Genomic DNA, 10,135 nt, shown 5'->3' with positions numbered 1-10,135 from the left:
GATGAAGCCTATGTTAACTGTCATTTCATAAAGTTTCTTACTGATCTAGAATATCTCTTCTTTTTTTGGGGGGGGGGGGGGTTGCGTGTTACAAGATTAACTAGAAAGTAATCTTCTGGGAAAACATTTTTGGAAATTGATCGAATTTTGAAAAGCTTTGTTCTTGAGCTTTCAATGGTAAAAAATCAGTAATGTGCTTTCGCAGAAAGTTAGTAACTTCATGAATTGAAGTTCTTTATTGAATATTGAAGCAAATAATAAAGCTAAGTAATTAGATTAAGCAAAACTCTTATTTAGTAGCTCATCTCATCAAAATATGAACTGTGTTTGGTATTACCTGGCATACTTTTGCTTGAGGTAACACATATTTAAAATTTACTACAATGAAGTTACTTTTTATTATATTCGAGGGGCTGTGAAGAATCTATCATAAAAATGTACAGTATTGGTGCAACTGTTTATGAGTAAAAAACTTATAAAATATTTTTTTACACATATAAGAGTACAGTGCAGTGATCAAAATTTATCATTGGTGTCGATAATGCGATGGTGATTTTTTACGGTTCCCATGTTCATTTTCTCAGTAAATTTGCTTTTTAGTTTATTTCAATTACAACTTATTACCAAAATTAGTTGAGCATCATTGGCGACAAGTTTTCGTGAGATTCATGCTCCTTTTTTAGAGCTTAAGGTTCCAGTATACAGGATCACAGCTACACGTATTCTTTATTGGCCTTCTTGGTGACTTTCCGTTATTAGATTAAGCAAAAAATATTTTTAGTAATAAATCCCATCAAAATATAATCTAACTGTATTCAGAATCCTCTGGCATAATACTGTTGGCTCGTGATAACTCTTGATATTTAAAATTTACCACAATCAAGGAATTATCTTCTTTAATAAATATCTTTAAAAGGGCTGTAAAATTTCTATCTTAAAAATGTGTAGTATTTCATGCAGCTGTAATCGGCATCAAATTTACTCAAAAATATTTTGTACCAATATAAGGATATATTTGATACCTATTAGCATACCTGCAAAGTCTCCTGTATACTCGTATTAGTTGAAAGAAATTTTTGGCAATAAAATATCCGCTGATGGCAAAAATACTTCTTATTCCTCAACAGATGGTGCTATTGTCAGTGCTGCAGTATGTTGAGTGTTAATAGTTTGAGTAATTATAAATGACAGTTTAAAAAAATCTTCAGATTAAGATTTACATTTTTTACTTCACACTAAATGTAAGTGTCTTTTGACTTACATGATGCATCAAAACTTAACTCGTAGCCTAAAAAATTTCGCTACTAAAATCTCCGTTATTTTATTTCTCCAATTTTGGCGGGTATGTATTAATGCACCAATTATGATGCCAATGCTACCTTTAACAAAATTAGGCATCAATAATAGTAAGGCGACTCTTTGCGGTTCATAGTAGGTTTCGCCAAATCTGCAGCTGTCAAGATGTGGGTGATACCTTTCACGTGCGTTAGTGGGCATCCAGTTGCCCCCCCCCCCTCCCTAACAGGAGCTTGGCTTAATATTCTCTTGAGATGATATAGCTATTTTCTCCTGGCGCTTACCTGATGAAGAGGCTGCTATATAGCCTGGCATGAAAGGGGATTTTTTTTTCTCTCTCTCAAAAAGAGTGAGATCGAATTCTTAGCTTTCAGAGGGAAAATTTTCTAAGAATGAACGAAGCGAAAGAGCAATCGCTTTATTTTGACTAACCACCATTTTATTAATAGCTTAGCTTGTCTGGTGGATTTATGTAGTGTTTCTGCAATTTGAAATGAACCATAGAACATTTTTTCTGAACATTGAAAATATTTTGACCTAAGTCATTATTAACAGTTACGTTACAAAAGTATTAGAATTTTTTTAATTGTAGCTCAACTCTAATTTTTCATTGAGCACAATTATTACATTAATTAAATTTAATGAAATCAATCGCAATATTATTATTATAATTAATAATTTTAAACTAAACAATTCATCTGCATGAATGAGGTTTGAAAATGAAACACACATGAGAATTTAACATAATAAGATGATTTCACCATAAAAACATAATTAGAAATTATAATTTTGTTTCAGGATTTTATGTATTTCTATGTACTACTGATATTTAAGCCATGATACAGTCTTACAAAGTATTTTTTTCAGAACTAAATTAAATTCGCATGTCATGTTCAGTACAAAACTGAGAAATCATTCAATAGACTCTAATAGTATTGTTGAATTCCATGCCAACTGAAACCAGTAGTAGAATTCCAAGCGTAACAGAGGGGAAATCACACAGGTATTTTATCATAAAAAATGTATTAAATATATGTGAAAACAAAAAATTGTGCAATAATATGCTACTTTAAGGTGCAATGTTTAATTAAATGGCATGATATTTCCCTGTAACTATTTGTCAAATTTGCAAAATGTCCCCTCTGTTACATTGCATTTTTTGAAGTTTATAAAAATGTGTAAGCAATTTAAAAAGTCTTATAATAGTTTATTTTGTCTTGAAATGCGATACTTAAAAAAAAATTAAAAATAGTTTAGGATGTTCCAAATGACAGAATATAGCGGAAATAACAGTGCATGTGAAAAATGTGGGATTTTCTTCGTTCCCTCTTTTACGGACGCTTTTAAACCTGGCAATTAAATTATGAGGCTCTTCTATTATTCTATGCAATTAAATTAAATATTGCACCTTAAAGTAGCATGTTGCACAATTTTTTGTCTTCACATATATTTAATACATATTTTAGGATAAAATACCCGTGTGATTTCTCCTCTGTTACGCTTGGAATTCTACTACTGGTTTCAGTTGGCATGGAATTCAACAATACTATTAGAGTCTATTGAATGATTTCTCAGTTCTGTACTGAACATGACATACGAATTTAATTTAGTTCTGAAAAAAATACTTTGCAAGACTGTATCATGGCTTAAATATCAGTAGTACATAGAAATACATAAAATCCTGAAACAATGGAATTCTACTATATTAACAAAATATTTTCACGGCAATTTTACTTATTATTATCAAGCACAACATTGTTAAACGTGGTTTCATTATGAACTTATTTTTTTTTCAAACCGATTTCTTATTTTTCACAAAAAAAAAATTTTTGAAAATTTTTTAGTTTCCAGAAAAATCTACTTAATTAAATAAAATAAATTAAATATAACTTCGATTTTTATCGTACGAAATGAAGAAATGTAAATTAATTTCCTCAATCCAAACAATTTTTAACCAATGTGGTAGGAGACATTGAAAAAAGTTTGAATAGCAGAATCAAAAGTAAGTAGTTGAAAGGCGAATTGGAAATATTTCTCAAGAAATACTTCAAAAGTGAAATTTGGCCATGGAATTTCTCATACTTATTGAAAGGTTTAAGAGACCGGCAATAAATTACGAACGAAAACAAGTATTTTTGAACACCCTATGCCCGAAAATAAGACAATATAAGATTGTAACTTGCATTGACTACCTTGGTTGTTATTTGCAATAATTGCATAAAATGCTGAAAATCCATTTTACAGAGATTATGGAGATATTATTCTTATGAAAAAAAAAATTTTTTTTTTGGCTATAATTTTGCAAACAATCAACAAAATTTACGGAGCTATATTCAATGAATATTAAAATTGCTATTTTATAGTTAATATTAAAAATAGCTCAAAATATGAGCCTTTAAGATAGTTTTTTCACTCGACGCATAAGCGGAACAATTAGTTTTATCATTTTTTTTATATATACTTAACATTTTTATAGATTTATTATATATTCAACAGATGATTAAGGGTTTAATGCTTTTAATAAACAGTAATGAAAATAACGTCTTCCCTTTAAACTTATCGTCATGTAGATTTTGAAATTTTATCGCAGAAAGCAACTCAGAAAACAATGAACTCATAATTTAGGATCTGGAACAAACTTTTTTTTGTGAAAGGCCTTTTAAGAACTGTCTTTGCGTTTCATGAAGAGGAAAAGTACGAAATTCTTCCATGTTAGCTTAACTTTTTTTTAAATTTATTTTCTAACTTCTTGAATTTCCTAACCATTGAACACCATTCAAGAAATATTTTATGTGGATGTAATAATTTTTATTAATAATTCTTTCAATTATTCTATTAATAATTTTTTATATGTTTACCCTACGAATTATCTAAGTAACTCTAAAGTTATAAAATAATCTTCTAAGTATTTCTTAAGAAAATCATGAAAACGTCAAAATCTTAAAAGTGTCTCTTCCATTATTGTAGTATAATGTGTATTATTATTACACAATTATTGTATTCTCGCACAAACATGCGAAGTAGGGCTTCTATTAATAGTCCACGCTAAAACATTCTTAACTCTTAGAATATGTTAAAATCACATTAAATTACCCTCCCATTAAAGGTAGAATTAATCATCTATGTCCTCTAAAATGAGATAAATCGGTTTTCCATTTGTGACCCTTTATCGTTTTTGGCGAGTAACTATCACCTTGGGCAGGTGTGATTTTTCAATAGATTTCCTCCTCCTACTCAATTAATCATTCAAGTAAGAAAAAACTTTTTGGCGAAACCTACAAGACAGCACTTTTTACGTCTTTTAAGCGAATTAATATCATTTCTTAATTTATTTTGATTTTTAGTACATAGCTTAGTATTTATTTACTTCAAATTGTAACAATTTACTAAAATTCAAAATTAAACTCAGTGGCGCGACAGCCCATAGCCTAGTACTGCGAAGGCCTACAGTTCCCATCTCAGTTTTCTTGACCTGGTGGTATAGGAGCAGAAGTTCCGGTAAGGTGGTCAGCAGAAAGCAGAACCCAGTGTTTAGTCGCCAAGCATGCTTGATACTCATTTTATCAACCCACTGAAGGGATGAAAGGTGGAGTCAACCTTGTCAGAAAGCCACTCGGCTATCAAGTTGTAACTAATACCAAAATTAGTTATCATTTACTCCAATAATATTAGCGTTTTATTACTTTTCTCTACCAATTAGTACCATTTCTTCCTTCATAACTTATTTTCTTATTAATAACTTATTTTCTTTCTTCATAGTGCATAACTTATTTTCTTTTATTTCAATTACTGTTGATTTTAAAATATTCAGTTTTATAAAAACACGTTTTAAAACTTCTCCGCTTACCATGATGTCAGTAGTGCCTATTATCAACATTGAGTGTCACTGATGTTAATAATAGTAAGACAACTTCTTAGGGTTCCACGTACCGAATAAGTAAATTTTCACCATTAATTTTACTTTTTATTACATAGCCTATTATTTTTCTTTCTATTACAGTAGGGAACCGATTATCCGGAACGGTCGGGACCATCGCTATTCCGGATAACTGATTTTTCCGGTTTTCTGAATCGCTACAAAAAGCCGTTTTTTTATTGTTAAACCCAATTTAAAAATAAAAAAAAAAATTGGAAATAATCTTAAAAATAAGAAAAAACGATTAAGTAATACACTAATGATTATTTCCAAAATGATGGTAAGGTAAACATCTTTAAAAAAAGAAAGAAAAATCGTTAAATCCTATGGGGAAAAAAAATTTTTTTTAAAAAAATGCCGAGAAAATTTATCGAATTTCGTTCCGGTTTCTTGGATTTCCGGATAACGGGTACTGTACTGTAGTACCTATTACCAAACTTAGTTAAGCATTATTGACGTCAAAAAACCGATTGGTGACTTTTTGCGCTCTATGAAATGAATTAGTACAATTTCTCCATTACTTTAGCTTTTTTTTGTACATAACTTACTATTTTAATTTAATTTGTAACTACTACCAAAAATAATTGTCATTAATATTAATATTGGCGTTTTTTTTTTTTTTTTAACATTTATCTTCAGCAAATTAATACCATTTCTCTCTTAAATTTGCTTTTAAGTACGATACATATTTTTTTTTATCACAATAACCGTTGATATTATTCAGTTAAATAGAAACACGTTTTGAAAACATATCAATAAACAAAATAAACACGTGGTATCACGATCATTTATATAACTTGTACACAACGAATTATCTTAATCTTTATATATAAAATCAGTTTCCACTCCTCTTTCCCCCAAACATTTTAACACCTCTTTTACTGAAAGCAAGCGATTAAAAAAAAAAAAAAAATAGTTTTGAGCTCCAAGTTAATTTTTCACTTTTGTACGAATAAGACCAAAAATTTAAAATGTTCTTTCGATTGATGCTCAACTGTATTGACTAGAATGTTGACCTACTTAACTATTATAACATAATAAAATAACATGTAATTAGGACATTTATTCTAATAACTGTATTAAATATTGATAGCAACTTAATAAAACCCTTGAATTTATTGATTAAAAAAATTATTAAAATAAACATTTATATTTTTTGTAAATTATAATTATTTTATAAATCAGGGAATATATTATAGTCATGATTTATAGGAAATATTTATGTGCATACAAGTAGGAGAGCAGAAAATTCTCAGTCCCTAGTACTTCTTCAGAACAAAGTTTTTGTTGTTGTTTCATCGATATTTCTCCAAAAACTTTAAAATTTTTCTTTTAGTACAATAACTTTTTAAAAATATTTTTGGAAAGAAAAGTTTATATAAGAAAAGAAATTTGATTTTACACAATTCTTGAAAAAGCCAGCATATGTCAAAAATTATTAGAAATCAAGACATAATGAAATAGTAATAATTTATTAAAAATCCCACTCATAAATTTAAGGAATTCAAACTAATTAATGCACACATTTACATTTAATGTTTTTTTTAACAAGGAGAAATTTTGCAAAGCGACACATTTTTTAAAAATACGACATTTTGTAGGAATTACTTTAGACCGAAAATTTTCTTTCGGCTGCCTGAATTTCCCTTTGAACCTTATTCATATGATTATACGCATTCTGCTAACCTGCATATAAGTAATAGCAACAAACATTTAGAATTTAAAAAAAAAAAAAAATTTCTAAGTTGAGATTAGACAATTATTGGAGACCACATTAGTTTTATTTAATCTAAAAAATCTGCCTAAATTGAGGCATAAAATAATTAAATCAATATTTAGATTGATATTAATTAACTCATAGGTATTATTTATATTATATTAAGAGTCAATTAATTTTGGCTATATTTTCTTATAATGATATAATATAAATTATAGTAGTATTATAATGTAAGCATTGTGCATGATTTTATGCCTAATAAAATGTCTCCAATGTTAAATAAAGTAACTTGTCCTCAAAAACAAAATACCAACCCTGTAATTAGGCAATGTGCACTTATAGAAAAATTTTCTTCCTATTGTTGAAAGTTAAAAACTAGTTTCTGAGAAAGAATAATTTTTTTTATAATATTAGCCATCACAAAAACAATTTATGCGAAATTTTAAAGAAATTCAATATTAAGTGGCTCATTCTATTTTTAAATTAATAACTACTCTATTTAACTATGCAAAAAAATTTAATTTAAAAACTATAATTACACTATTATTTAAAAAAAGGTTAACAAGTGTACTTTTAGTTTTAAATAAAAGTTATTTATAAAAGCACATTCAACAAAACATCAACTTAAGAAAACTAATAAATTCATATTACTAACGTAAGTTAGTGAATGGCTTCTAAAAAATGTTAATTATTATTTGTTACTTGGTCCAGTATTACTTTAATGAAATGTTAAAAAAAAAATTTAAAACAAATTTGAAATGTAAATAGAGTATTGAAACTTAACATTTTAACCCCACATCTTTAATAAATGTGAGATAATTGAATTTTTTATTTCAATTGTTTATAAATAAAATCATTGAGAGATGAATTAAAGTTTTTTGGAATGACAAATTTGAATTTTGATCCCTAACTAAACCAAAGATTTTTTAACTGCATTTAAAGTTCTCAGACTAAATCAGCCCAGATAAGTTCATCACCTCATACTTTTTTTAAATCTTGCCTCTAAATATTAGTGAGTTATTTCATAAAACTTAAGAAAATTTTAAAAGTAATAATATAATTAATAAAAAAAGTAACAATAAAAGGTTAAAAAAAATTATGCGATAGGTGGACGGTCCCCCAAGTAAAAATATTACGTTTAAAATTCGCAATCAATTCTTACATTTAATGAATAAAAGAGAGATGGAAATTTTGAGGTAATGAAGAAGCTTTGTGATTCTAGTCTGCTCTGGGGACCTATATGAAAATACATAATTAGTGAATGATCCCCAAGTCAAGTTTAAAGATGGTACAGATTTAAAATAGAATATCGCAAAGGCCATTAGTTTGCCAGTGACAAATTCACAAGACGATGGCACATCACCTACGATGAAATTAACAAGAGAAATAAAATTTTCCATCACAATTAGGGGAAAAAAATGACAATGTTTAAGTTGATCTCTGAAATCAAGAAATTTTTCGGTTCGATATCAGAGCTTGGGAAATGAAGTCTGAAATTGAGAATATATTGCAAAATACAGCAGAGTTGCACGTGAGAGTACAATAATCTCACCGAACCCGGCTCAGTAGACGCGCATGCGGACTCGCAAGTATTTCATCCAACATGTTAAATGATTAGCGCTTTCATACGTTACGGACCAAGGGTATGCCGAAATAGATTGTGATTAAATAAATTGTGAAAACGTTGAGTAGAACTATGTAAAAAGCACTATTTTGCATAATACTTGGCGAAAATCAACATGGTAAGGGGAAAAAAATCCCATTTTCGAAAAGGGAAAATTAAGCACTTTCTAAAAACACCCAATGAAATAAGCACCCTCAAGCACCTTTTAAAAACGCTACGCACCATGAAATGACACATTATGTTTAAATTACCATATTGATGAAAATTCCATCTTTAGTATATTGCAATAAATAATAATTCATCAAAAAATGGTCCACGAGCGTAATATTGTCAGAAGGATATGCATTAACGTTAATTTCCCGTTGGCCAATTTTATCATATCTTTTTAAGCAAATTTAAAACTTTTTGCTAAAACTAAACTAAACTCAGAGGCGCGACAGCCAATAGAGGGCCAAGGCCTACTGTGCCCATCCGTTTTCTTGACCTTAGGCTCTAGAGCGTAGGAGCACATGTTCCGGTCTGGTGGTCAGCAGAACCCCCAGTGTTTAGTTCCCAAGCATGCTTGATACTCATTTATCGACCCAATGAAGGGATGAAAGACTGAGTCAACCATGCCTGGCCCCCGAGATCGAACTAGGGACCTGTGGCACGACAGCGCGAGGCGCTATCGCTCATCCACCAGACGGCAAAACTTTTTGCACTTCTAAAGTTATAAAATTAGTTCATTAATATATCTTTTTTATTATTTAAATTAATAATAGTAGAAAATAGTAGCCAACTGGAAAGCTCTATTTTTTCAAAATATTTAAAGCTGCAATGAAATAACCATTAATTAGGCAAATGTCTTTGAAGCCTTACCAGCACTCAAGAAAGCTTATCGGAGCATTTATATATGATATGAGTTGTTTCAATGTCACAATGAATAAAATCATTTTAAACCAATTCCAATATTTGAGAAAAATGTCTGCCTGAAAGGTGGGGAAACTGGCAGGTTTGTCAACATTAAATATATTAAAATTTGTTTCATATTGGAAGAATTAGAAAATCAAACTTAATTTGTCTTTAAATCAGAAAGATAGATTCAATATCTGCCATTTGCACTTTAAGAAAGAGGATTAGTTTAGCCCTTGATATTAATTCCATTTCATTATGTTAATTTTTAGATAGTTATAAATTGAGAATTTTAACATTTTAAAAAAGAAATGTATTTCATACCTTTGTTATATATTTAGTACTCAGTACACAAAATAGATTATTTCACTAAAAAAAATTTAACAGGTCAGTAATATTTTTACCATTTAATAATTTTAATTTATTAATGCCATAAATAATCATGCCCATTTTAAACAGTTGATTTACTTTCCTATATATTTAAATGTTATTTCTAACATCTTTTACTTTTGTCTCTTTTAAATTAAATTTTCTTTTGACCGTTTCCATCTCCAAAACAATTCAGAAACTTTTATTGATATATTTGAATACTATACATCAAATGTATATTGCCCATGGGAACTTATAAAAAAGATGCAAACACACATTAAAATTATAAATAATTAAAAAAAAAAAGAAGACATAAAACACA

This window comes from Parasteatoda tepidariorum, chromosome 7, assembly GCF_982258835.1.
Source record: "Parasteatoda tepidariorum strain Cologne lab strain chromosome 7, Ptep-v5.0, whole genome shotgun sequence".
In the NCBI taxonomy this organism is placed as follows: Eukaryota; Metazoa; Arthropoda; class Arachnida; order Araneae; family Theridiidae; genus Parasteatoda; species Parasteatoda tepidariorum.
Note: the sequence above shows the minus strand (reverse complement) of the source record.